General features: G+C 45.5%; 1 long non-coding RNA gene across 1 annotated transcript; it reads right to left on the minus strand.

Annotated features, from left to right (window-relative positions):
• Positions 1-6,130: 6,130 nt before the first annotated feature.
• On the minus strand, positions 6,131-9,083 carry LOC119851397. The gene is made up of 3 exons (XR_005291240.2): positions 8,647-9,083; positions 8,367-8,489; positions 6,131-6,235 (listed from the first exon to the last, which is right to left on the minus strand). It is a non-coding gene; the product is annotated as an uncharacterized LOC119851397 (long non-coding RNA).
• Between the last annotated feature and the right edge of the window lie 738 nt (positions 9,084-9,821).

A 9,821-nucleotide genomic window follows, 5' to 3' on the forward strand; every position in this document is an offset into this window, starting at 1 on the left:
CATTACAGAACTGAATCATTGCGAACTACATGGGTGGAATTGCACTAGTTCAAGCAGCAACAGTGCAGTGCATCCATAGTGGGTCAGTACAGCCCTGTATTTACACAGCACTCTAGTTAACCATTGCAGGTCTGCACTCCCTTCCTCAGTGTGCAGGGTGACCTTGGGCAAGCCACTTCACCTCTCTGAGCCTCAGTTTCCCCACCTACAAAATAAAAATAATAATGCTTCTCTACATCACAGCAAGGTTGTGGGGCTTTTTTCCCCTAAAATACAAAAACACTTTGAGATCTTCTGAGGAAAGGGGCTTCTGAAGCAAGAAGCAGTATTAAAATAAAATGAGAACAAATCCAAGAAAATTGAGTCAGCATTGGCATTTCTCATGTGCCAGGATGAACGAACAATTCCATGACGGACAATGATACAATGGGAGCCCTTTTTGAAAGAAATTGGCTTCACAGCTGTGGACCACACCAGCTTTGCCCAGCTGTATGGAACAATATTTCTTGCAGGACAGTTATACGAAAATCAAGTGACCTAATTCCAGCCACCATCACAGAAAAAAAAAAAAGGTATAGATCTCCCATCAGACAGAATGGAAATGATTCAACAAGCACAGAGATAAGTGTTTCAGTTTCTGTGCAAGTCTCTTCCCAACCCTGGAAGTTTTCCCCACAGCACAGAAAAATCAAAACAACCCCTTCTTTGGAATGGCTTGACTGCAGCCCTAATTTAGATTGTTTTTTTGCTCAGCTTGCTGATTTTCATCTGTACTTGTGCTGTACACACAAAGCTCTGAAGTCTTTTTCAACTGATCTACATCACAAAAAGCAAGAAAAGTAGGTAAATCTGCTACATCTGCTTGCCCCCCCCCCCCCCGCTTCCATAGAAGATAGATCCTCTAAACTGTTTACAAAAGAGAAATTTTTCTGGAGACTGCAAGAAGCCTTCCTTTGAGCTACATTCCTACTGAAATAAAAGCATTGCCACAGTCTTAATTATGAAACATCTTCATTTTATTAACTTCTTGCAAAAGTCAAGAACATCTGTCATGGTTTCAGGAAATGAAAGTTACTTAACTGGCCCCTATATTCTTCTTAAAAATAAAATAGTCTGTATCAGCAAAAATAATGAGGAGTCCTTGTGGCATCTTATGACTCCATTATTTTTGCTAGTATTAAATGTGATTCTGTACACATAGCACAGGTAACAGCCTATATAACTTCTCTCTATGGCCCTCACTGACTTCAGTGGAACTATTCACATGCTTAAAGTTAGGCATGTGCTTCAATAACTTGCTGAATCAGGGCCAATGGGCCAAACTCCAGCTGGTCCTTCTGTGTATGAAGATGGGGGAAAGGAGATCGCACCAGCTATTCTTCTGGCAAATGCAGATCTGAATCTGGATTGGTTCAGTTGCACTGACTTACTGCTCTGCAACCACTCTAGCTTTTTCACATGTGTGGAGGGCCAAGCTGGTGCCTGGTTAAAGGAACCATATGATTTAGCATGGATCCTTCGAATCTGTGACCATGAACCTTCTGCTCAGATTGCTGCTGCTCTGAGAGTAGTTTGGGCAGCCCCAAATTCATTGGAACAAATCTTTCCAAGGGGAGTCAGACAGAAAAACAGGAGCACAAAAGAATTCTGAATTAGGATGATTGGTTTAGGACTGTTTTAGGGTAAAACCCAACAAAAAGTAGAATTTTGCCCTATGCATTTTATAAGATGCAGTTTACTGAAAGGGTAAACAAAAACGAAAAAAAAAAACCCACTCACTATCAGCAGGCATGAGTCAATCCTGGGAAGAGGTGGATCATATCCTACCCTCTGCTTTATCAATAAAGCTGCCTGCTGGATTCTGAATCTAGCCTCCCTGCTAGTAATCAAGGATTCACTCCCACATAGCCAAGTTAGTGGGGGGCAGCAGATGCTGCTGCTCCTCCAAAAGATGCGTTTCAGAGAGCTTTGGGAGGGGAGACTCCCCTGAAGCCGTCCTTGTGGAGAGGTTAAGGGCAACATTTTTGTACCTATGGTTCATAGCAAGGAGATGTGTGGGTTACCAACACAACAAGTGTCGTGTGAGAACCCTGGCAATTATACAAACATAAAGGGCATTTTCAGATTCTCACATTATAGCTGGTACTTGTCATGCTCCAGACAAACCTTGTTTTGCTTTCGGAACTGGGTACATTTAATAATGCAAGTTATTTAGGGTGAACGAGACACTCAGTTACTACTGCAGCGAGCACAGTATAAGAACCGAGACAGTAAAAATCTGACTCGTCGCTATACTTTAAGAGCCAGAATCTGGCATTGTTCCAAGTGCCTTCAAAGCAGGAGTGCTTTCGTGCTGCAAAAGCCAAGTACTCTGGCCATTTTCTGCCATTTTCGTGCCATTTGAATCTTTCCTGAAACAATTCAGCTCAAAGTTACGTCTGCATCAAAACTATGCACATTTTCAGACTGAGAAGAGTCTTGCTCTGGGATTAGCCCATTTTGGAATGCTTATTGTTGGTTCATCATCAGTAGTGTGCACACCCTGTATAAGCCATAGGATGAAGCAGCCCCAACTCCAAAGATGCTGTGGAAAAGGAGGGATGCATTAGGAAGCCCAAAGGAAGAATTAATGTTCCTGGGGGTGTTTTGTTTTAGTCACTTCTTGGGGACATCAGCAGAGAAGAAATGCAACTGAGTTCACAGCGAAATGCACAAATGCAGAACAATTGCACCTCTCATTGCCTATACCACACAGCTCCAGAAACAATATTCCATCACAGCTACGCTGTTCCGTCAGGAAGGAAGCTAACCTCACTAGCCTGTGGGGATTTCCCCTGCATGCTCAGAGCTCTGAGATGACGTCTGGGATTCCTGAAGATTTCCAGTTCCTGGGAACAAGACAATTCATCACTCTTGTTGTAAAGTGAGAGCATGAGACTGACTGATCTTTCCTACCACTCCTCATGGGTCAGGCTGTCCATGACAATGGATTGCTCTGTATGGCTGAGCCAAGATCTGCCCCCCCCCCAAACATTTAAAAAAAAAAAATCACACAAGTTACTTGGAGATTGTAACAGGGTAATGGACCCCTGAAATGAAATCAGGCCCAGCACTACTGTTCCAGGCCAGGTGCCCCCTAATCTAGTGTAAAGAGGAGGGAGGGGCTGCCCTGGGAGATATAAATGGATGACAGCCCAACGGTAATGGAGAACTCAGAACCCAGAGTCTGGTGAGAGCTGAGCTGGCTTGAGCATTTCAGGGAAGGGATGCCCCTGAAGTCAGAAGAGTTTCTTAGGAAGAAGTGGAGCCAGATAGGCTGGTGAAATCAAAAGGCTGTTCGGGCAGGAGCACAGGTCACCTACAAACCTCCCTAGGCCAAAGAGCCATGGCAGGAGAGGTCTGAAAGCTGACAACAGCTGAGTGAGATGCCTGCTGGCTCTCTGAGCCATAGAGCTGAAGCCAGAGGAATGATGGAGGGGTTAGCCCCTGAGATCTCTAGGCAGGAGCTGGAACCATGTCTGGCAAGGAAACAGGGCAGGGAAGCACCCCAGCTAGAAGGACTCAGGTAGGTGCGGTGAGAGATGCTGGAGCTGTACTTGGTTTGTTGATGGACTATGGAGGCTTGAAAGAGTGACTACTGTTTGGATCATGCTGGGGAAATCTGAATTATGTTTGTGGGACCTTTTGTTATAAATTAAGCCCACAATGGGCTATTTAAGCTCTGAAAGCTTCTATAGGCTTACAAAGGACTCTGGAAGAAGGGGAAACTGAGGCAGCCAGCTATGCTGTGGCCTGTTGCTGGAAGGCACTCCAGGTGGGACTGCCTTATTGCAGGTGGAGAATGTGGGCAAGTGCTCAGCCCCCGGAAAGAGGGGAATGGAGACGGGAACCATTTGCAGGGCCACAGCCTTAGGCAGTGAGGGCGCACTATGGAGATGGCTACCCTATGACAGCAGCGAAGGGAATAAATCTGTTTTTCAGAGAGCAATTTATACTTATTGCTATAGTCCAACAGCAAAACATCCCACAAGGGACCAGGGTCTGAATCACTATGCAGTCTTAGCTTTTGGGGCTACTAAACAAACTAGATTAAAAAAAAGACTGTAGTCTAGGGCATATAAACTGGGGCTTCTTGAGCTCCTGCTAGACTGCAGAGCTACATCCTACACAACCTCCCTCTTTGCAACCTTTCCAATCCCTCCCTGAGGAATGAGGGAGTCTTTTCCAAGCCCCTAGGATGGAATGAAAGCTCAGCTCCCTAATAGATCGAGGTTTCATTGGGAAGCCAGCTGACTTTGTTCAGCTTCCCTTGGAGCTGAAAGTGACCTCAGTCCATACCCAGGTCCCTGAAACCACCCTATCCTGTTTTCCAGCTTACTGGTACTCCCTCTTGGTGGGGCTGAATCAGGGAATGCCCTGGCTACAGGAGTCCCCCTTTATGGCCCAGGTGGCCACATATACCCTGTCTGATTATGGAGAGAGGGGCAGAGAGAATTGCCACATTTATATGAACCTTGTAGACACCAGGCAGGGTACTTTGGGTTACAGGGCTAGCAGTATTGGGGTGAATTTGAGTGTCTCAGTATCTGTGTCCTTTTCTTGCAGGCCTTTTTAAATGTTCTTCCACAGGCAATTAATGACTCAGGAAGCCATCAGAGGCCCAACTAATCATAGAGCTGATATTAGAGGAGTTCCTCAGGTTTACACTGATGTAAAAGCAAAAATCAGGCCCATGAACTTCAGTTCAAGTGGGTAGTTCAGCTCCACAGACTTGCTGCAAGTGGAATGATGCACCAGCATGATACCCCCTTGCCTCTGCTAAAAGGTAGGTTCTGCTGAGCAGAACACAAATAAAACCTGTTAATTGTTGAATCATTAAGTATATTTAATTGCACCTGGTGCTGTGTCTGGTAACATGAGAACCGCTGCCACCTGCTGCCCAATTACATGAATTGCACCCGTGTTCCATAGTGAAGCAACTGTAGAAAGGGCTGCTGGGAGCATGAGCCTTATTTTCTGAGCTCCATCATCCAGTGAAAAGGTCACTTGCAATACTGAGGACTTCTCATGCTGCTTATGAGCAAACTAGGTGGGTGCACTACTACCCTGCTTGTAAGCTTATTCTGCACTGCTCTGTTTCTCAGAAAGGTTGTACTCAGAAGCTGTGACCCCCCTTAAAGAGCTTGTGATTCTTCCATACCAAATCTGCACTTGCTAAGAATGTGCATGTGACATTCCCTACGGCTGGGTGGTGGGCAGTAACAGCACCCAGCTCTGGAAGGGGCCCAGTGATTGCCTGCCCTACCTTAACAAAGTGTATTTGCGTACACACTGCAGGCTGTAAGGATTGCAAAGCTGGGGCTTTCTATCCTCATAGGTCAGATAATGAGATTCTTCTCTGCTGGAATTGGAAGGCAACTTTAGAACTGGGCAAATGAAAGAAACTTAGTTCTTAGAGATCTTGGAAGTTAAAGTGCTAATTATTTTTTACATTGCATAGTTGTCACATGGTTTGGCTGAGATTAGCCTGGGATTTTAATGTTTGTCCCTGGGACTTTTAGTAAATGTCCTAAGCAGCTGGAGGAGGCATCAGGGCTCCATGTAGCCAGATCACCTCTCTTCCTCTCCTCACTGCTCCTCCTGCTGGCCACAAGCCTGGGAGAAACAGACAGGAGCAGAGAGGAGAACATGGAGGAATCTGCCTCAACTCCAACACAAGGTGGGGATGGCCAAAGATGGCCACTTCACACATTCCTGCCATCCATCCAATTGCCCTCAGCATTGCCATCCTCAAGCATTAAATACAATCATGTCAGGCCTCCTCCAAGTTGAATTTTTAAAGCCTCGATAACTTGAGTTCTCTAGTTTCAGAGTAGCAGCCGTGTTAGTCTGTATTCGCAAAAAGAAAAGGAGTACTTGTGGCACCTTAGAGACTAACAAATTTATTAGAGCATAAGCTTTCGTGAGCTACAGCTCACTTCATCGGATGCATCGATGAAGTGAGCTGTAGCTCACGAAAGCTTATGCTCTAATAAATTTGTTAGTCTCTAAGGTGCCACAAGTACTCCTTTTCTTTTTGAGTTCTCTAGTTGCCTTCTGGCTTGGAGAGTTTAAGAGTCATGTTTTTAAGTATTTCCTTCCACAACCATAAGGGCTAGAAACTCACTCGTGTGACTTTTATACAGAAGTGGAGATTCTACAGAAGTGGAGACACAAATCACGACTCCAGCAGGCACTGCAGATTTAAGAAAAAAAAAGACACCCGATGTCATGAGACTGGTTACAACTTTGCAAAGCATTGTTAATACTGGTATATCTACCCTCAGCTACCCCAGGTTCCCTCCTGGCTCCTCCACTCCAAAGGAGGGTTCCCTAGCCATCTGGAAATGGCTGGATCTTAACTATTCATTTCCAGAGAGTTTACAGCATGGATTTTATACAAAATGTAGAATTTTTGTAAGCAGTGCAATATGGTTGTGGGGCTAGACTAACACTTGCAATCTTAAATCTTTTCTAATGAAACTTTCTGCTGGTGAATACAACTTGCTTGTATTGATTTCAGCTGCAAAAATCCTCTGGAAAGAATACATTCTGAGTAGAAAATGTATTTTATAATGGTCTTAGGAGACAGTGGGTAAATCACAGAGCTGCATATTGCCTTTTCTATGGTGAATTGGCCATTGACTAACCCACACAAAAGCCTTACAAGAGGAGGAGCATGTGGGAAGAGATGAATGGGCTGAATTCCTGCTGGGAAGACGTAGATGGAGGTCACTCAGCAGGCAGGGGCCTTTTGCTGATTGGGGGGGCATTCTGGAACTATACTTTGTTGGATGAATCTTAATGAACATGGCAAGCAGCAGCAGGAAAGATCTGATGCTTCTCAGAATTTTTCACCATGAAAACAATGCTTTTAACCAAGACAGACAAACAAAACATTGCTTTAGAGGCCAGGAAGATGGAATCTACAGCATCACTTGATGATTGCACAGTTTCCCCTTGCTGGCTACCCTGTCTGTAAAGCATATTGTATTAAATTGTGACAAGACTCTAGAGTACTGCATCTGCAGTAAGGGCTGGGAAAACAGCTACCTGCAAATGTGATAAACTACTGCAGTCTAGGGGAATGTGACAGAGGAAGGGGCTACAGCCCTGTGAGTCATGAGTATTGATTTTTTTTGCCTTCTGAGTGTAATAGAGAGACAGACCCAAGTTAAGGGTTGGCAAAGAATTAATTTTTCTTTGAACCTAAAGCTCCTTAGCTTAAGTACAGGTATCAAGCGAGTAAGCCCCCCAGTACACTAACTGATTTTCCAGAGGTGCAGACCACCTGCATCTCCCACTCAATGGATTTCAGGAGCTATACTCTGAAGGCGGCCAGTAGGCTTCCCGCTAGTATATTGCGTCAAGTGCAGAAGCTCAGTCCTGACTTTCAGGGCACTTTGAGATCTAGCCCAGGAAAAGTCACCTATAGCTTTGGAAAGATTTGTAGTCAACCACTTCCCTCCTCGTGCCTAATGAAGTTTGTCTTATGGTGGGGCACTGCTATTATTCCAATTTTACAGATGGGAGCAGAGGCATAGCAAGGCTAAATGAATCACCCAAGGTCACAAAGGAAGTTTGTGGTGGAGCAATTGTTCAAATGCAGGTCTCCCATATCATAGGTTAAATACTCTACCCAGTGGACCATCCTTCCTTTCTCAGGACTGGATGTGCAGGAGGTAGAGCTTTGCAGCAATTTGTCTGAGATAGTTAGGACCGGACTAAATTCACAGCCATGAAAAATGTACAAAGGACCTTGAAATCTGGTCATGTGTGCTTTACCCTATACTATAAGAATTTCACAGCAGAGAACAGTGTTTCTCTAACGGGGATTCTGACCCAAAAGGGAGTTGCAAGGTTATTTTATGGGGGGGTCCTGGTATTGCCACTCTTACTTCTGGGCTGTCTGCAGAGCTGGGTGGCCAGAGAGCAGCAGCTGTTGGACAGGCAGGCAGCAGCACAGAAGTAAGGGTAAGCAACTGCTAGTAGCATCTCTGCCTTCAGAGCTAGGATCCCAGCCAGCAGCTGCTGCTTTCTAGCTGCCCAGCTCTGAAGAGAGCACTGCCACAAACAGCAGTGCAGAGCTAATGGTAGCAGAACTGCAAGCCCTCCTACAATAACCTTGCAAGCCCCCCCACAATTCCTTTTTGGATCAGGACCCCTACAATTACAATACCATGAAATTTCAGATTTAAATAGCTGAAATCATGAATTTTTCAAATCCTAGGACTATGAAATTGACCAAGACAGACCATGAATTTGGTAAAGCCCTAGAGATAGTGGAACAAACTCCTACAGAATCTAGGAGCCATCATAAACCTTACCTCTTTCCGTTCCAAGTACAAGGTGCACTTCCTTCATCTGTCTTCAATAATAAAACACCCATAGTACACCATGTAGAACCAAACATTTCCATTTTGTTTGAAAGTCTCCAGGAAGAGATCCACCTGGTAACAGGAAGAGAGAATCACACAATAGATATTATGTGGCAGCTTTCTGCTTGTAACAGGGCATGACTCCCCACTGCAGCACCTCCTGCTGGTCATCTTGGGAATTAACTCTCAGCCCTTTCAGTCCACTTTCATCTAGTGGTGTCATACCTACCATCACTGCTGTTTCCACTCTTTGGACCCACATTGCTTCCCAGACTGCAGCATCTTCTGGGCACAGCCCTCCAGCTGTGCCCCACTCTGCATTCTCCCCTCCTTCCAGGGGTCTGATAGTCCTTAGTCCCACCACTTGCCTTAGCAGCCAACTGCAGTCCAAGATCCAGCCCCTTGCCTCAGGGGCAAACTACAGTCTGGATACTGGCCACTCTCCTCATTGTCAACTGGGGTGCAAGGTGGGGAGGCACCACCCAGGCCCATTCACTACTCTGGTACCCAAGCCAGGGACCCTATAGCCAACAGCCACCTACTGCCTTTCCCCAACCTGCTCCTTATTTTCCCTGGGCTAGTTCCCTCATAGCCCTAGCACCCTCTCAACGCTGGTAGCGCAGGGGCACTTCTTCAGGCAGCCATCCTCTACCCTTGCCTTCCAGAGAAAGACTCTCTTCTATGCTGCTGAGCAGCCCTTTATATATGGCCCTTGCCAGCCCTGATTGGCTGCTCCCTATTGGTGGGCTCAATAAGCCCTTTCCTGATTAGTGGGTTCTGCACAGCCTCCCTGGTGCTGCTTTTAACCCCTTCTTCTCCCTATGTAAGGCAGCCATTCCACCACACTACTCTACAGAAAGATGCTCAGATGCCCAGGTGACTGATGTGATATAGGACTCTGCATAAACATACTGGGTGATGTTTTGGCTGTGAGAATTGACACTTTTCAGAGTAGCAGCCGTGTTACTCTGTTTTCGCAAAAAGAAAAGGAATACTTGTGGCACCTTAGAGACTAACAAATTTGTTTGAGCATAAGCTTTCGTGAGCTACAGCTTACTTCATCGGATGCATTCGGTGGAAAATACAGTGGGGAGATTTATATACACACACAGAGAACATGAAACAATGGGTTTTATCATACACACTGTAAGGAGAGTGATCACTTAAGATGAGCCATCACCAGCAGCGGGGGGCGGGGGAGGGAGGAAAACCTTTCATGGTGACAAGCAGGGTAGGCTATTTCCAGCAGTTAACAAGAATATCTGAGGAACAGTGGGGGGTGGAATGGGGGGGAGAAGTAACATGGGGAAATAGTTTTATTTTGTGTAATGACTCATCCATTCCCAGTCTCTATTCAAGCCTAAATTAATTGTATCCAGTTTGCAAATTAATTCCAATTCAGCA

The sequence above is a fragment of the Dermochelys coriacea genome, chromosome 2 (genome assembly GCF_009764565.3).
Source record: "Dermochelys coriacea isolate rDerCor1 chromosome 2, rDerCor1.pri.v4, whole genome shotgun sequence".
NCBI classification, from domain to species: Eukaryota; Metazoa; Chordata; order Testudines; family Dermochelyidae; genus Dermochelys; species Dermochelys coriacea.